Raw genomic sequence first — 12,793 nt, 5'->3', positions numbered from 1 at the left:
GTGCTGGGCGGTGGTTCTGCGGACGGTGCTGGGGGCCGCTGCTTGGGAGGGGCGAGGCGGCGGTGCTCGGGGTGTGGGGTGAGAGGGGGCGGCAGTTGGGGAGAGGGCGACATTGTGGGCGGCGAAGCGAGGGGTGGAGTGCTGGGTGGGGATTCTGGGGGCGGTGCTTGGGAGTGGCGCGGGGGGCAGTGCGAGGGGGTGGTGCTTAGGGGCGGTGCGGGGTGGTGGTATGGAACTGGAGGGCGGAGCGCAGGGGCGGTGCTGGGGTGGCACTTGGGGGAGTCTGGGGGGGGGTAGTGCGAGGGGGTGACTCTGGGTGGGGGTTATCGGTGCGAGGGGGCGGTGCCGGGTGGAGGGGGGGGATGTTGGCACGCGCTCCGTTACCTGCTTCTCGCTGGTTCCTGCTGGTTCTCTGTGACAGCGGAGCGCGAGCTTTTCCTCTTAACGGGGCTGTCTCCAGACTTCTCTTTCTGGAACCAAGTCCCAGTCGCCCTCAGGTGTGTATCACGGGATACCCATTTCTGCGTGCGGGGACAGAGGCTGGTCCTGCAATTCTCAGACCTTTCGGGGGGGCCCAGGTTCACACTGACAATTGAAGGTAACACCTGATCTGCGGAGTCTGTGTGCTAACATGGAATGTAGCTCTAATTCAGTGCTTCTCAGCATCATCTGGGAATTTGCATTAGCATCATCTGGGAATTTGTTAAAAATCCTCGTTTGGGGGGCAACAGCCCAAACCTAGGTACTCGGAAATTTCGCGGGTGGGGCCCAGCGTTCTGCATGTGAACAAGCCGTCCAGGGGACTCCAATTTGAGAAAAAGGAGTCTTGGTAAATAACAGGGCCCAGGCTGTGCTTACTGCTGGATACTTAAGAGTCGTTATGGGGGTGCGTGGATGGTTGAGTCGGTTAAGCGTCTGACTCCTGGTTTTGGCTCAGATCATGTCTCCCTCTCTCTGCCCTTTTCCCAGTTGCTCTCTCTCTCTCTCTCTCAAAATAATAATGTTTTTAAAAAAGATTCATCATCATCATTGTTATCACAAGTCACAATCCCTGCTGTGAGAGGGCAAATCAGAGACCGTTCTCTGCATGGTAACTTATTTGTCAAAATAATGAGTCTCATTCAGCAAGTAGCAGCAGAGGTAATGATGATAATGCTTACATGAGAGCACACGTTTTACCATTTGGTTATTTTTTTTTATTCTTTGAAATACATCATGCAGGAGAGTCATCAACTACAGGCAGGCCTACTGCACAACGGACAGATTCTTACAGGCCACATGACTCAACATTTGAGAACAGCAGGGTTAGATGCCCTCAGGCCTAAGTGGGCAATGGAACTCACATGGTTTCACGTTTGTTACATAAGATGAGATACCATTACTCATCTCTGGTTCTCAGGCATTAAAGAAAAAGTTATTCAAGACACTTTTTGAGAATGATAAGGCGGACTTTCTTCACAGGCCCTATCATATTAAGTATAGGGACCACTGCAGTAGGAGTTTGTAGTGAGAACGAGTTTGAGAACAAGAGTTTCCTTGTTCTCCAGGGAGAACAAGGAAAAGTAGGAATTTATAGGCGCAGGTGGGAGGGAGGGGATGGGAAATTACTAAGAGGATACATCAGGGGATAAGAGGGGTTCCAACTGAACCGACTCAACAAAGATTCTTGCTGAAGGCAGGTCAGGATGATCAGACCTGGGGGGTGTTGGGGAATGAGGGACTGGATCAGATATCACCAGTGATCCGATATGGAGGGTAGTTCTGGTCAAACTGACTTTAGGGTTCTTGCTACAATTAGACAATGCAGAGAGAAACATGGAAGTCTGAAAGCCAGGGCCTAGTTGAGAAGAGAATTCAGAAGTGTCTAAGTAGAGGTTGGTCAAAGAGAATATCACTGTCACAGGAACCAAAACTTGCCCCTCTCCTGACTACCCTGTCGTATTCAGAGCAGCCAGATCCAGGTACAAATATATGATCGCAAGACATCCCAGCTTGATGTCCATTGGCTGGAGGCCCTTGTCCTCATCAAGACAGAATCAGCCCACCACCGCCTGGGCCTGTAGCCCACCAGGGAGCACTAAATCCTGGAGAGGTGAAAACTGAGGTCCAAGGAGGCCATACCAGGAAGGGGCACAAAATGAAGACATAATGAAGACGCAATTTCACGGTTACACCTGTCCATTTTTCATTGCCCCAAACTAATTTGCAACGGTCCAAATTAAATGTCAGGGAAGCTGGGTGTACAGAAAGAGAAAAAGAGATCGGTGAGCAAATATAACTGGCTTCAAAAACAATCCATCAGTTTGGTAACCAAATACTCATTTCGTATTTCTCCTACGCATGAACACTTGCTGCCCCTCGTTTCTCTGACAACCCCAAACCCCATCCCATCACCACCTCAATCTCAATCTTAGTATTTACACTCCGAACCTAACCTCATACCAGGAGACTACAGCAAAATAGGTTACTTATCACTTCTCACTCCCTCTAGATAGCTGTGGTTCAGGGACACGGTGAAAGAATCTTTTCAAACTGCTGAAGAAATTACCACCAACCTAGATTTCTATACATAGCAAAAGTGTCTCTCAAGAAAAAAGATATCTTAAAAAAGATCGCTTCAAGCCAAAAAAGAAAAGGTTAATGGGAAATTAACCCACATAAAACTCAATGCTAATGATTATAATTAAGAACAAGGAGAAGTGATTCCAGGTGAAATCTTCAGAGTGATAGGAATGAGGATCTGAGAGAGGGGTGTGTTTGTGGGCTTATGCAACTGTTCATTCTCTGTGTAAAACAGAAATACTATCTCCTGTGGGGTTAGAATGATGGCATTGCCATGCATACCATAAAAATCATAGTAATCGAAATGGGACAAAGTGATGGATATTCCGAGTTCCCTATATTGTCTGGAAGGAAGGTAAAGGTATTTATAACTCTGCGCTAATGGATTAAAATAAGTATTTGTAATTTTTTGCTTAAATAAAATAAGTAAAATCAAAGAAAGTACTTTCCAGAGTAGAAAAATTGGGGGGTTGTAAATGAGTAGACAGTACTTCTAAAGTAGTGGGTAAAGAAGAAGGGAGGCAAAGAAAAGCAGAGAACCCAAATGCATCAACTTTTACACTAAGTTGCTATCGAATAAATATTCAGATTAGCAATCAGAGATTTTTTCTTTTTCTTTTTTTTTCCTTAACTTTTTTTTATCATTGAGAGACAGAGAGCGACAAAGCATGAGCATGGGAGGGGCAGAGAGAGGAGGAGACCTAGAATCCGAAGCAGGCTCCAGGCTCTGAGCTGTCAGCACAGAGCCCAATGCGGGGCTCGAACCCACAAATCGCGAGATCATAACCCGAGCCAAAGTTGGATGCTCAACTGACTGAGCCACCCAGGTGTCCCAGCAGTCAGAGATTTTTAATGGCTCAATATGTCCCTGAAGGATTTGTCTTAATTATTTTTTTTATTTGACTGTAGCTGACACACACTAGTTTCGGGTGTATAGTGTAGTGATTATACAAGTTTATGCTTTGTGCTCACCACAAGGAAGCTACCATCTGTCCCCATACAATGTGACCACGATATCGACTGTGTTTCCCATGCTACGACCTTCATTCCTGTGACCTAATCATTCTATAACTGGAAACCTTTTATCTCCCACTCTCCTTTACTCATTTTGCCCATCTCCCTTCCCTATGGCAACCATCAGTTTGTTCTCTGTATTTATAGATCTGATTCTGCTTTTTGTTTATCCATTTGGGATTTTTTTTTTTTTTTAGATTCCACGTATGAATGAAATCGTATGGTATTTGTCTTTCTCAATTGACTTATTTCACTTGGTTTAGTACCTTCTAGGTCCATTTGTGTTGTCACAAATGGCACACACTCATCCTTTTTATGGCTGCGTAATATTCCGTCCACATCTTCCTTATCCATTCATCTATTGGTGGACTTCTAGGTTGCTTCCATATGTTGGCTATTGTATATAATGCTGCAATAAACATAGGGGTGCCTATATCTTTTTCAAATTAGTGTTTTCTTTTTCTTTGGGTAAATACCCAGTTAGTGGAATTATTGCATCATACGGTATTTCTATTTTTTTGAGGAGCCCGCGTACTCTTTCTACAGTGGCCATGTCAATTTCCATGCCTACCAACAGTGCACAAGTGTTCCTTGTTCTCTACGTCCTTGCCAACACTTTATTATTTCCTGTCTTTTTAAATTTAATTTAATTTTATTTTTAATTTTTTTTTTTTACATTTTATTTATTTTTAAGAGAGAGAGAGAGACAGAGCAAAAATGGGGGAGGGGCAGAGAGAGAGGGAGACACAGAATCCGAAGCAGGCTCCAGGCTCTGAGCTGTCAGCACAGAGCCCGAGGCGGGGCTCGAACCCAAGAACCGTGACATCATGATCTGAGCCCAAGTCAGTTGCTTAACCGACTGAGCCACCCAGGTGCCCCTGTCTTTTTTTATTTTAGACTATCAAACAGGCATAAGGTAAAGGATTAAATTTTGAAAATTAATAGACAGTATATTTAGAGCAGTTTTAGGTACAGCAAAATTGAACAGAATGTATAGTGTTCCCATATACCTCTTCCCGCACATGTGCACTTAGGTTCTCCTCCCTCAACATCTGCAGAGTGTTGTGCATTTGTTATAATCTATGAACTAACATTGACACATCATTATCAAACAAAATTAATCTTCAGTTTACATTTGAGTTCACCGTGTTGTACTTTTGAGACAGGGAAACTGAAAGGACCCTGTTAAAAAACTTTTCCTGCTTCTATTCTTGTGAGGACCACCCCCCCCCCACCCCCAGCTTATGTATGCCTATTGTATGTCCTCCTTGTAGAGGGCAAGGAGTTAATGATTTCTTTGGAGTCTTCTAGCAAATAGCTAACATCTAAAGGGGTGACCAGGTGGGGTTTCATGTAGGTTTCCAAGACAACTGACTCCAGACACCGAGACCAGGGCATAAGTGACTTATGGAGGACACCCAGGTACTCGTCCTTATCCGACTAGGTCCTCGATGCCCAAGAGGGCATGCATACCAGACCACACTCTTCAGTAAAAACTTCAGACCCCAAACAAACAGGAGAGTCATTATTCTTTTCCTCTCTGAGTCTCTTCCGGATGCTCTGTCTGTATCTGTTCTCACTACATCTTCAATAAACTCTGCTCTTACTTCCTGCTGGTTTGCATTTGATTTCCATCCTGCTCAGTGCCAAACACCCTCTTGGCTGGACCTATGGGACCCCCTCTGGGTCGTCGCACCTGCCCTGCCTGTGTCACTTTCTCTGGGCTTTAACAAACGTATGATGTCATGTGTCCACCATTATAGTTTCATACAAAATACTTTCACGGCCCTAAAAAAAAAAAAATCCCGTGTTGCATCTATTCATCCATCCATCCCTCTCGGCCCCCACGAGCTCCTGGTAACCACTGAACTTTTTATTGCCTCCATAATTTTGCCTTTTCCAGAATGTCATATAGTTGGAATCATATGTAGTCTTTTCAGATTGGCTTCTTTCACTTAGGAATATACATTCAAGTTCCCTCTAAGTCTTTCAATAGCTTGATAGCTCGTTTCTTTATAGCACTGCATAATATTCCACCGTCTGGACGTACCACAGTTTATGCGTTCACCTACTGGAGGACGTCTTGATGACTTGCAGTTTCTGGCAATTATGAATAAAGCTGCTATAAAAATCCATGTTCAAGTTTTTGTGTGGACACAAGTTTTCACTTCTTTCAAGGAAATACCAAGGAATGCATTTGCTGGCTTGTAGGCTAAGAGTCAGTTTCGTTTCGGAAGAAATTGCCAAATTGTCTTACGAAGCAAACGGACCGTTTTGCATTCCCATCGGCCAGGAATGAGAGTTTCTGTTGCTGCACAAACTCATCAACATTCAGTGTTGTCAGTGTTTTGGATTTTGGCAATTCTAATAGGTGTGTAGTGCTATGTCATTGTTGTGTTAATTTGCGTTTCCCTAATGATATCTCGTGTGCATCTTCATATTCTTGTTTGCCCTCTGGATATCTTCTTTGGTGAGGTATCTGTTCCATCTTTTGCCCATTTTTTATTGGGTTTGGGTTGTTTACTTTCTCTGTTAATAGTCCTTTGTTTTAGCTCACAGTCCTTTATCAGATACACCTTTAAAAAAATTTTTTTTTTACATTTATTTATTTTTGAGAAACAGAGTGAGACCAAGCGTGAATGGGGGAGGGGCAGAGAGAGTAGGAGACACAGAATCTGAAGCAGGCTCCAGGCTCTGGAGCAAGCGGTCAGCACAGAGCCTGATGCGGGGCTCGAACCCACGAACTGTGAGATCATGACCTGAGCCAAAGTCGGACACTCAACCGACTGAGCCACCCAGGCACCCCTATCAGATACACCTTTTGCAAAAAAGTTCCTCCCAATCTGAAGCCTGTCTTCTTATTCTATTGACGATGTCTTTCACAGAGCAGAAGTTTTTAATCTTAATGAAGTCCAGTAATCAGTTTTTTTCTTTCACATATTGTTTTTCGGTGCTGTATATAAAAATCACAGCCAGGGGCGCCTGGGTGGTCCAGTCGGTTAAGCATCCAACTTCGGATATATTGTATATATATTCATTTCTGAGCTCTCCAAGACCACCACGCAATTCTTCAAGTCTCAGCAGACACTGACTGGGTGTCCTCCAAATTGGACTCCATTCTGACCCTCTTTACCTGGAGTTAGCATCGTATCTGACGCGGTTTTAGAGTGGTGGTGGGGGTCCGGAACTGATGGCCAGGAAAGAATTCTTGACACGTCTTTGGTGCAAAAAGGTGATTTTATTAAAGCATGGGGCAGGAGCCATGGGCAGAAAGAGCTGCACTGGGGTTATGAAGAGTGACTGGTTATATACTATGGAGTGAGGGAGGTAAAGGCAAAGGGAGGCTTCCAGAAGGACTTTATATGCTAAAGAGGACTCAGAAGATACCAGATGTCTTGCTATTGTCAAGCTAAGGTTGTTTTCCCTCTAGTAAGGCATTAACTTTAAGACAAGACAGTTGGGAGTTTATTGGAGGAATGTTTTACTCTGCCTATCTCAAATATTTGTCAGTGGGCTGCAGGTTACAAAGAAATTTAATTGTATTATAGTTTTGTCTTGCCTTTGTTCCCTACATTGCCATGGAGGGGAAGGTGATGTTAGGGCTCCAGGAAATTGAGTCTATGGGTTTCTGGAGGTTAGGCTATTGAGAAGATTTCCTTTTTCTTGTAATTTACTAAGACCTTTGTAAACTGACGGAGACTCCTGTCCTACAGGACTGTGATCTCTATCAGTTAGCCCTTTGTTTTCTCCTTCTCTTAGCTTTAAGGCAGCCAGGAGTGCTTGAGGATTGTCACATGTATCCCACCGGAGGCGGGAGGCCGGAGGGCGTTTGCGGGGTCTCAGCTTGCCTCAGGCTCCCTCATCAATATCCTAAAGGTTAAAGGTTCAGTCTCACAAGACTGTCCCCACTTCAGATGCCGATTCCAAGTCCAGATTGTTACCCGTGCCACTGACTGATTGACTATAAATCAGAGGTTCCCACAACCTCCTCCTTGGATTTGATCATTTGTTAGAATGGCTCACAAAGCTCGGAGAAACATTGACTTACACTTACCGGTGAGCACTTATTATACAGTATATAAGTAAGTACTTATTATAAAGGATATTATAAAGCATACTGATGAACAGCCAGATGAAGAGGTACGTAGGGCCAGGTTTGGTAGAGTCCCACGTGCAGGAGTTTCTGTCCCCATGAAACTGGGGTGCACTACCCTCCGGACATGTGGATGAGTTCACCAACCTGGAAGCTCATCAAATCTTGTTGTTCAAGAGTTTTTATAGAATTTAATCTGTGATGCTCCCCCTCCCGCCTCCCTTCGCAGAGATCAATGGCTGGAGCTGAAAGTTTCGACCTTAAATCACTCGATCTGTCTGGTGATCAGCCCCAACCCGAGGTTGTCTAGGGATCCCTTCCTAAGTCAGCTTACTAGCATAAACGGGTGTACTCAAAAGGGGCTCCATATGAATAACAGAGACACTCTTATCACTCAGGGAATTCCGTGGGTTCTAGAGGTTTTTTCAGTGACCAGAGACAAAGACCAAATATATTGGTCTATTGGTCTATCCTATTACAGCACAGTACCTTTGATATTATGTGGGGAAAATGACACTTTACCTCTATGATCTTCTTAACCAAGTCCTATAACCGCAGTCTAATTATGAGAAAATCATGAGATAAATTCCCATGGAGGCACGTCCTACAGTATACCTGACCAGTACTACTCAGAACTGCCAAGTTCATCAAAAACAAGGAACGTCTGACAAACTATCACGGGCAAGCAGAGCCTGCAACGACAGGACAACTGAATGTAGCATCCTGGATGGGAGTCTGACACATGAAAAGGGCATTAGGTTAAGAGCTTGGGAAGTCTGGATAAACTACGGGCTTCATCTAATAATAATGTATCAACATTGATTCATTCATTGTAACAAACGTATCATAAACGTAAGATGTTATGTGCATATGGGAGAGGTATATAGAAGCCTTCTGCACTTACCTGCTCATTTTTTCCCCTGTAAATCTAAAACTATTCTTCAAAAACATAAAGTCTATTATTAAGTTGAAAAACTTTGGGATATTTAGAGCTTACAGGTGTGATTGTGGACAGAGGATATGCCAAGAAACGTGTGGGATGGAGAATCAGATCTACAGCGCTCTTGGGTGCAGGTAGGAAAACCGAGACTTGCATATATGAACCCTTCGGACGAAGTTCAAGGTTAATCTCTTGATAGTGAGGTTTCCAGAGAGCCAAATCTCCAACTTTTATATGTGGACTAGTTTAGATGGGAAGACTGGAGGAAAAACCGTGTTAACCTGTTGATAAAGCGTGGGCATAGTCAGTCCATGGCAATATTTGGGAAGGTCTGAAATGACCAGACCAGAGTCTTCTGTAGCCCATGCCATGTGTGGAATTCTCACAGATGCTCCAGTAAGTGTCTCATAGAAGAAGAGTTGATGTGGGTGGAGATTCGAAAGTCATCAAAGCCGAAGATAAAACCTCGGATCGTGGAAGGCCAAGTTTCTCTGAGAGTTTTGCAATTTTAGATTTAATAATCCATTCATGCGCTCAGTCAAGACAGGGCAAAAGCAACATCCCAGAGAGAGAAAAATTGTTCCAGCAGAAATTTAGCAACAGTGGTTAAGCAGTAGCCCTCTTACACGGGGAAGCTTTGATCCAATGAGAGAACACGTGAATAATGACAAGGACATATTCATAACCATGACATACAGGCAATTGCATGATATGTAATTGCCCACAGAGGAAGCTCGAGGTGGCTTTCTCGCTTGCCCCACCATTACAGCTCCACCAGGATTATGTTGTCAGCAGATGGGACAAAAGGATACCGGTTGTGCCAGGTAAAGAGCAAAATTTTCCCACCACTACCAGTGGAGGAGCTGTTCTAGATTTTCTTTCCCCTTGTGGGAAAGTCATGGCCTAAATTTCAGGCAGGGGATTGAGGAGACTCCAGACGGCCATCTGGATGTCTCGAGAGTTTATCCGGATGCAAAGGACGTCCAGCTTGTTTCTAATTGACCTTTTAATCTTAGGGACTTTGGACCGAGAGCTTTTCATTTCTTCTGTTAGAGGGTCAGGGCGTAGGCAGAGGAGATTTGACATTCTGTCTGCTGTGGAATGGGGGCAGGTTTCTGAGCTGTTGGCTTTAGCAAGTTCCCCCTTTGCTTATGGATCTTATCGCCCATATGAGTTTCTGTTTTAAATATGTCCACTTCTTTTGGCACTGATAAATCCTCGAAGTGATCAGCCACGCATTTCCCGTTTTGAGTTGCTGTGCCACTTGGAGTCATAAATACCGATCAAGTATCGCTAACCTTAAAAATAAAACTGTCGATTATTTTGCCAGAAAAATGGGCTTGTTCAGGAATAGCAGAGAACTGCAACTCAAGACATGCAAGCTACAGCAAAACCATAGGCGACCCTGTTGGCAGGCAGGGAGAAAATCTTCCTTCCGCCTGCTGGCGTAGTAAAAACAGGCTTCTTCCTGTGGGAAAATGCAAGGAAGGTCTCTTGTGGGGTCTGCAAAGGGCTGTGAGGAGTAGTACAGCGTGAGTGCTCCCCCTTCCAGCCTTATTTATTTATTCATTTATAGCAAACCTTGCTTTTTAGAAATATTTATTTATTTTGAAAGAGAGAGAGAGTGTGCATGCGCAAGTGGGGGAGGGGCAGAGGGAGAATCCCAAGCAGGCTCCACAGCGTCAGCGCTCAGAGCCCCGTGTGGGGCTCAGACTCACGAACCGTGAGATCATGACCTGAGCTGAAATCAAGAGTTGGGTGCTTAACCGACTGAGCCACCCAGGGCCCCTGTTTTTAAATTGAAGTTTTTTTTATTTCTTTGTATCCCAGGTAGGACTCCAACCTATGACCCCAAGATTGAGGGTTGCATGTTCTTCCAACTGAGCCAACCAGGTACCCCCTCCCAATTCCATTTTAGTTTAGTTTAGTTTATTTAAGTTTATTAATTTTTGAGAGAGAGAGAGAGATAGCAGTGGAGGGGCAGAGAGAGAGAGAGAGAGGTGAGAGAGAGAATCCCAAGCAGGCTGCATGCTGACGGCATGGAGCCCAACTCAGGACTCAAACCCGTAAACCTTGAGATCTTGACCTGGGCTGAAATCACGAGTGAGCTGCTCAACTGACTGAGCCACCCAGGGACCTCCCAACTCCATTTAAAACGACATTCCCTTTATTCAGTTCCATAGTTCCAACTCAAAAGGTATCTGCTATCTGTGCAGATACTAATTCTCCTATCTATCCTTAACTAACGTGCAGGCCCGCGTGAGAACCATAAGTTCCGCCAACTGGAATGAATTCTGTTATCTGGGATGATTGGGTGTGAGGCTGACACTCATATTCATGGGGTTCTGGAAACCTACAGATTCAGGCAGATCCTGCCTGAAATGTTCCTTGTGAAGTGAGGAGCTAGTATCCATCAACAGAGAAGGTGAGGTCTGGGTCTGTTAGGAGAAGCTCTGAAAGGCCGGAGTGCAGAAGGGTTAAGTTCAGGTGGCTGCCTTGCAGTCACGTGGGTCCCCTCCAGTCAGGAAAGGAAGAAGACCAGCAACGCTAAGATTTCGAACAACGGGGGGTGGTAATGTGAGAAGGAGCGAGCAAAAGGATCTCAAGAGAGGCAAGATGAGAGGTGAAAAAAAAAATGCCGTGTTTCAGTTAGGAGAAGGATTTGGGCACACACGGGTACATACCTAACACAAGATCCATTGTCGCCTGAACCAACTTTGCTCTTGCCATGACTGCTCTACAACAAGAAATGGCTTCAGCCATGCAGGCCAGAGCGAGACTGAAATACCCAACGGGCCTCTGCTTGAAAAAGCACCTAAAGCATGTCCTTCTCTCTCATGAATGAATGACTAGTGAGAAGGGCAAAGGATGCTTTGGGAGCCTCAAGGTGGAAGCACAGGAAAGGGAAGTTTTTAAGGATTTGCATACATCATGGAAAGTGAGTCCCATTGTAGAAGGTGAGGCATAGTTTCCTAAATGATGCCATATAAAGGGGACGAAAAACTTGGAATCCACTTCCTACAACATCCAGGTAATCCTAGAAAGCCCCAGAGCTGTCTTTTGGTTTCAGGCTGAAGGTAATGAAGGATGGTCTTGCTAGTTCTGAGGACAAGGGTTTTCCCTCAGGGTTAGATACCATGTTCTAAATATTGCACCTCGACCGCAAAGTTGTATTTTGCCCCTTGAAACCTTATGCTCCTCGTAAATGTGAAACTGAATAAGGAAAATGTCAGTTATCTTTTTTTAGAAGAAAGTCTCATTTAAAGTGGAGTTGGAAGGCCAGAAGGGGGAGCTCTCACGCTGTACCATTCCTCACAGCCCTTTGCAGAGCAAACAAAAAGAGACAGACCTGCGTTCCCAAAGGGAAGAAGCCTGCTTTACAACCCCAGCCGGGGAAGAAAGATTTTTCTCCCAGCCCAGCAACAGCCTAGCCAATGAGAGACTGTCACACACAACTCAACCAATGAAAAGCCACTACACTTCCGACTTCCGGTTTACCCCAATGGACTTTTTGTTTACAACAGCTCCTCCCAAGTCCCCCACCCCCCTTTTCTCTATGAAAGAGCCAACTTCTCCTTTGTGCTTTGGACTTGTTTGTGGTTTTGCTGTAGCTTGCGTGGCTTGAATTGTAATTCTCTGCTGCTCCCGAATAAATCAGTTTTTCTGGTAAAATAATTAACAGTTTTATTTTTAAGGCTAACACAAGCCGGAGCTTCTAATAAGTATCAAGTGTCTGTGAGTCACTGAACTGAGTAAAACAAAGAAGGTCATCCGCAAATTGACTGAGGCTTGAATTATACAAGAAGCCTAGATTCTTTGGATTTACACTTAATATTCAGGCAAAAATAAGCGGGGACTTTGGAACATCCCTGGAGCACGACGATCCAGGTATGCTGTTGGTTTTCCCATGCGAGGTGAAGAGGTTATTTGGGAGTTAGATAAAGGGGTCTGCTGAAGAAAGCAGAGCGTATCAACAATGACGAAATGAATAGTGTCAGAGGGTATAGGAGCAAAGATAGTGTTGCCATTTGGGAAAAAACAATATGCATTTTACAATTTTATTTATGGCTCACAGTTCTTGGACAAACTGGTAACCCCTTCCGTTAGGTTTCTTTATGGGTAGAATAGATGTGCTGCAAGGGCTCCATGTGGAGATCAGAAGCCCTTTGGCAAGTAATATATGA

At 44.5% G+C, this 12,793-nt stretch overlaps 1 long non-coding RNA gene across 1 annotated transcript; it reads left to right on the top strand.

Moving 5' to 3' along the window:
- Positions 1-345: 345 nt before the first annotated feature.
- Positions 346-12,521, top strand: LOC123578319. Its single transcript, XR_006702308.1, has 3 exons — positions 346-497; positions 10,440-10,502; positions 11,928-12,521. It is a non-coding gene; the product is annotated as an uncharacterized LOC123578319 (long non-coding RNA).
- Positions 12,522-12,793: the final 272 nt, after the last annotated feature.

The sequence above is a fragment of the Leopardus geoffroyi genome, chromosome E2 (assembly GCF_018350155.1).
Source record: "Leopardus geoffroyi isolate Oge1 chromosome E2, O.geoffroyi_Oge1_pat1.0, whole genome shotgun sequence".
In the NCBI taxonomy this organism is placed as follows: Eukaryota; Metazoa; Chordata; class Mammalia; order Carnivora; family Felidae; genus Leopardus; species Leopardus geoffroyi.
The sequence above is the reverse complement of the archived record's forward strand: the minus strand, read 5'-3'. Positions and strand labels throughout refer to the sequence as shown.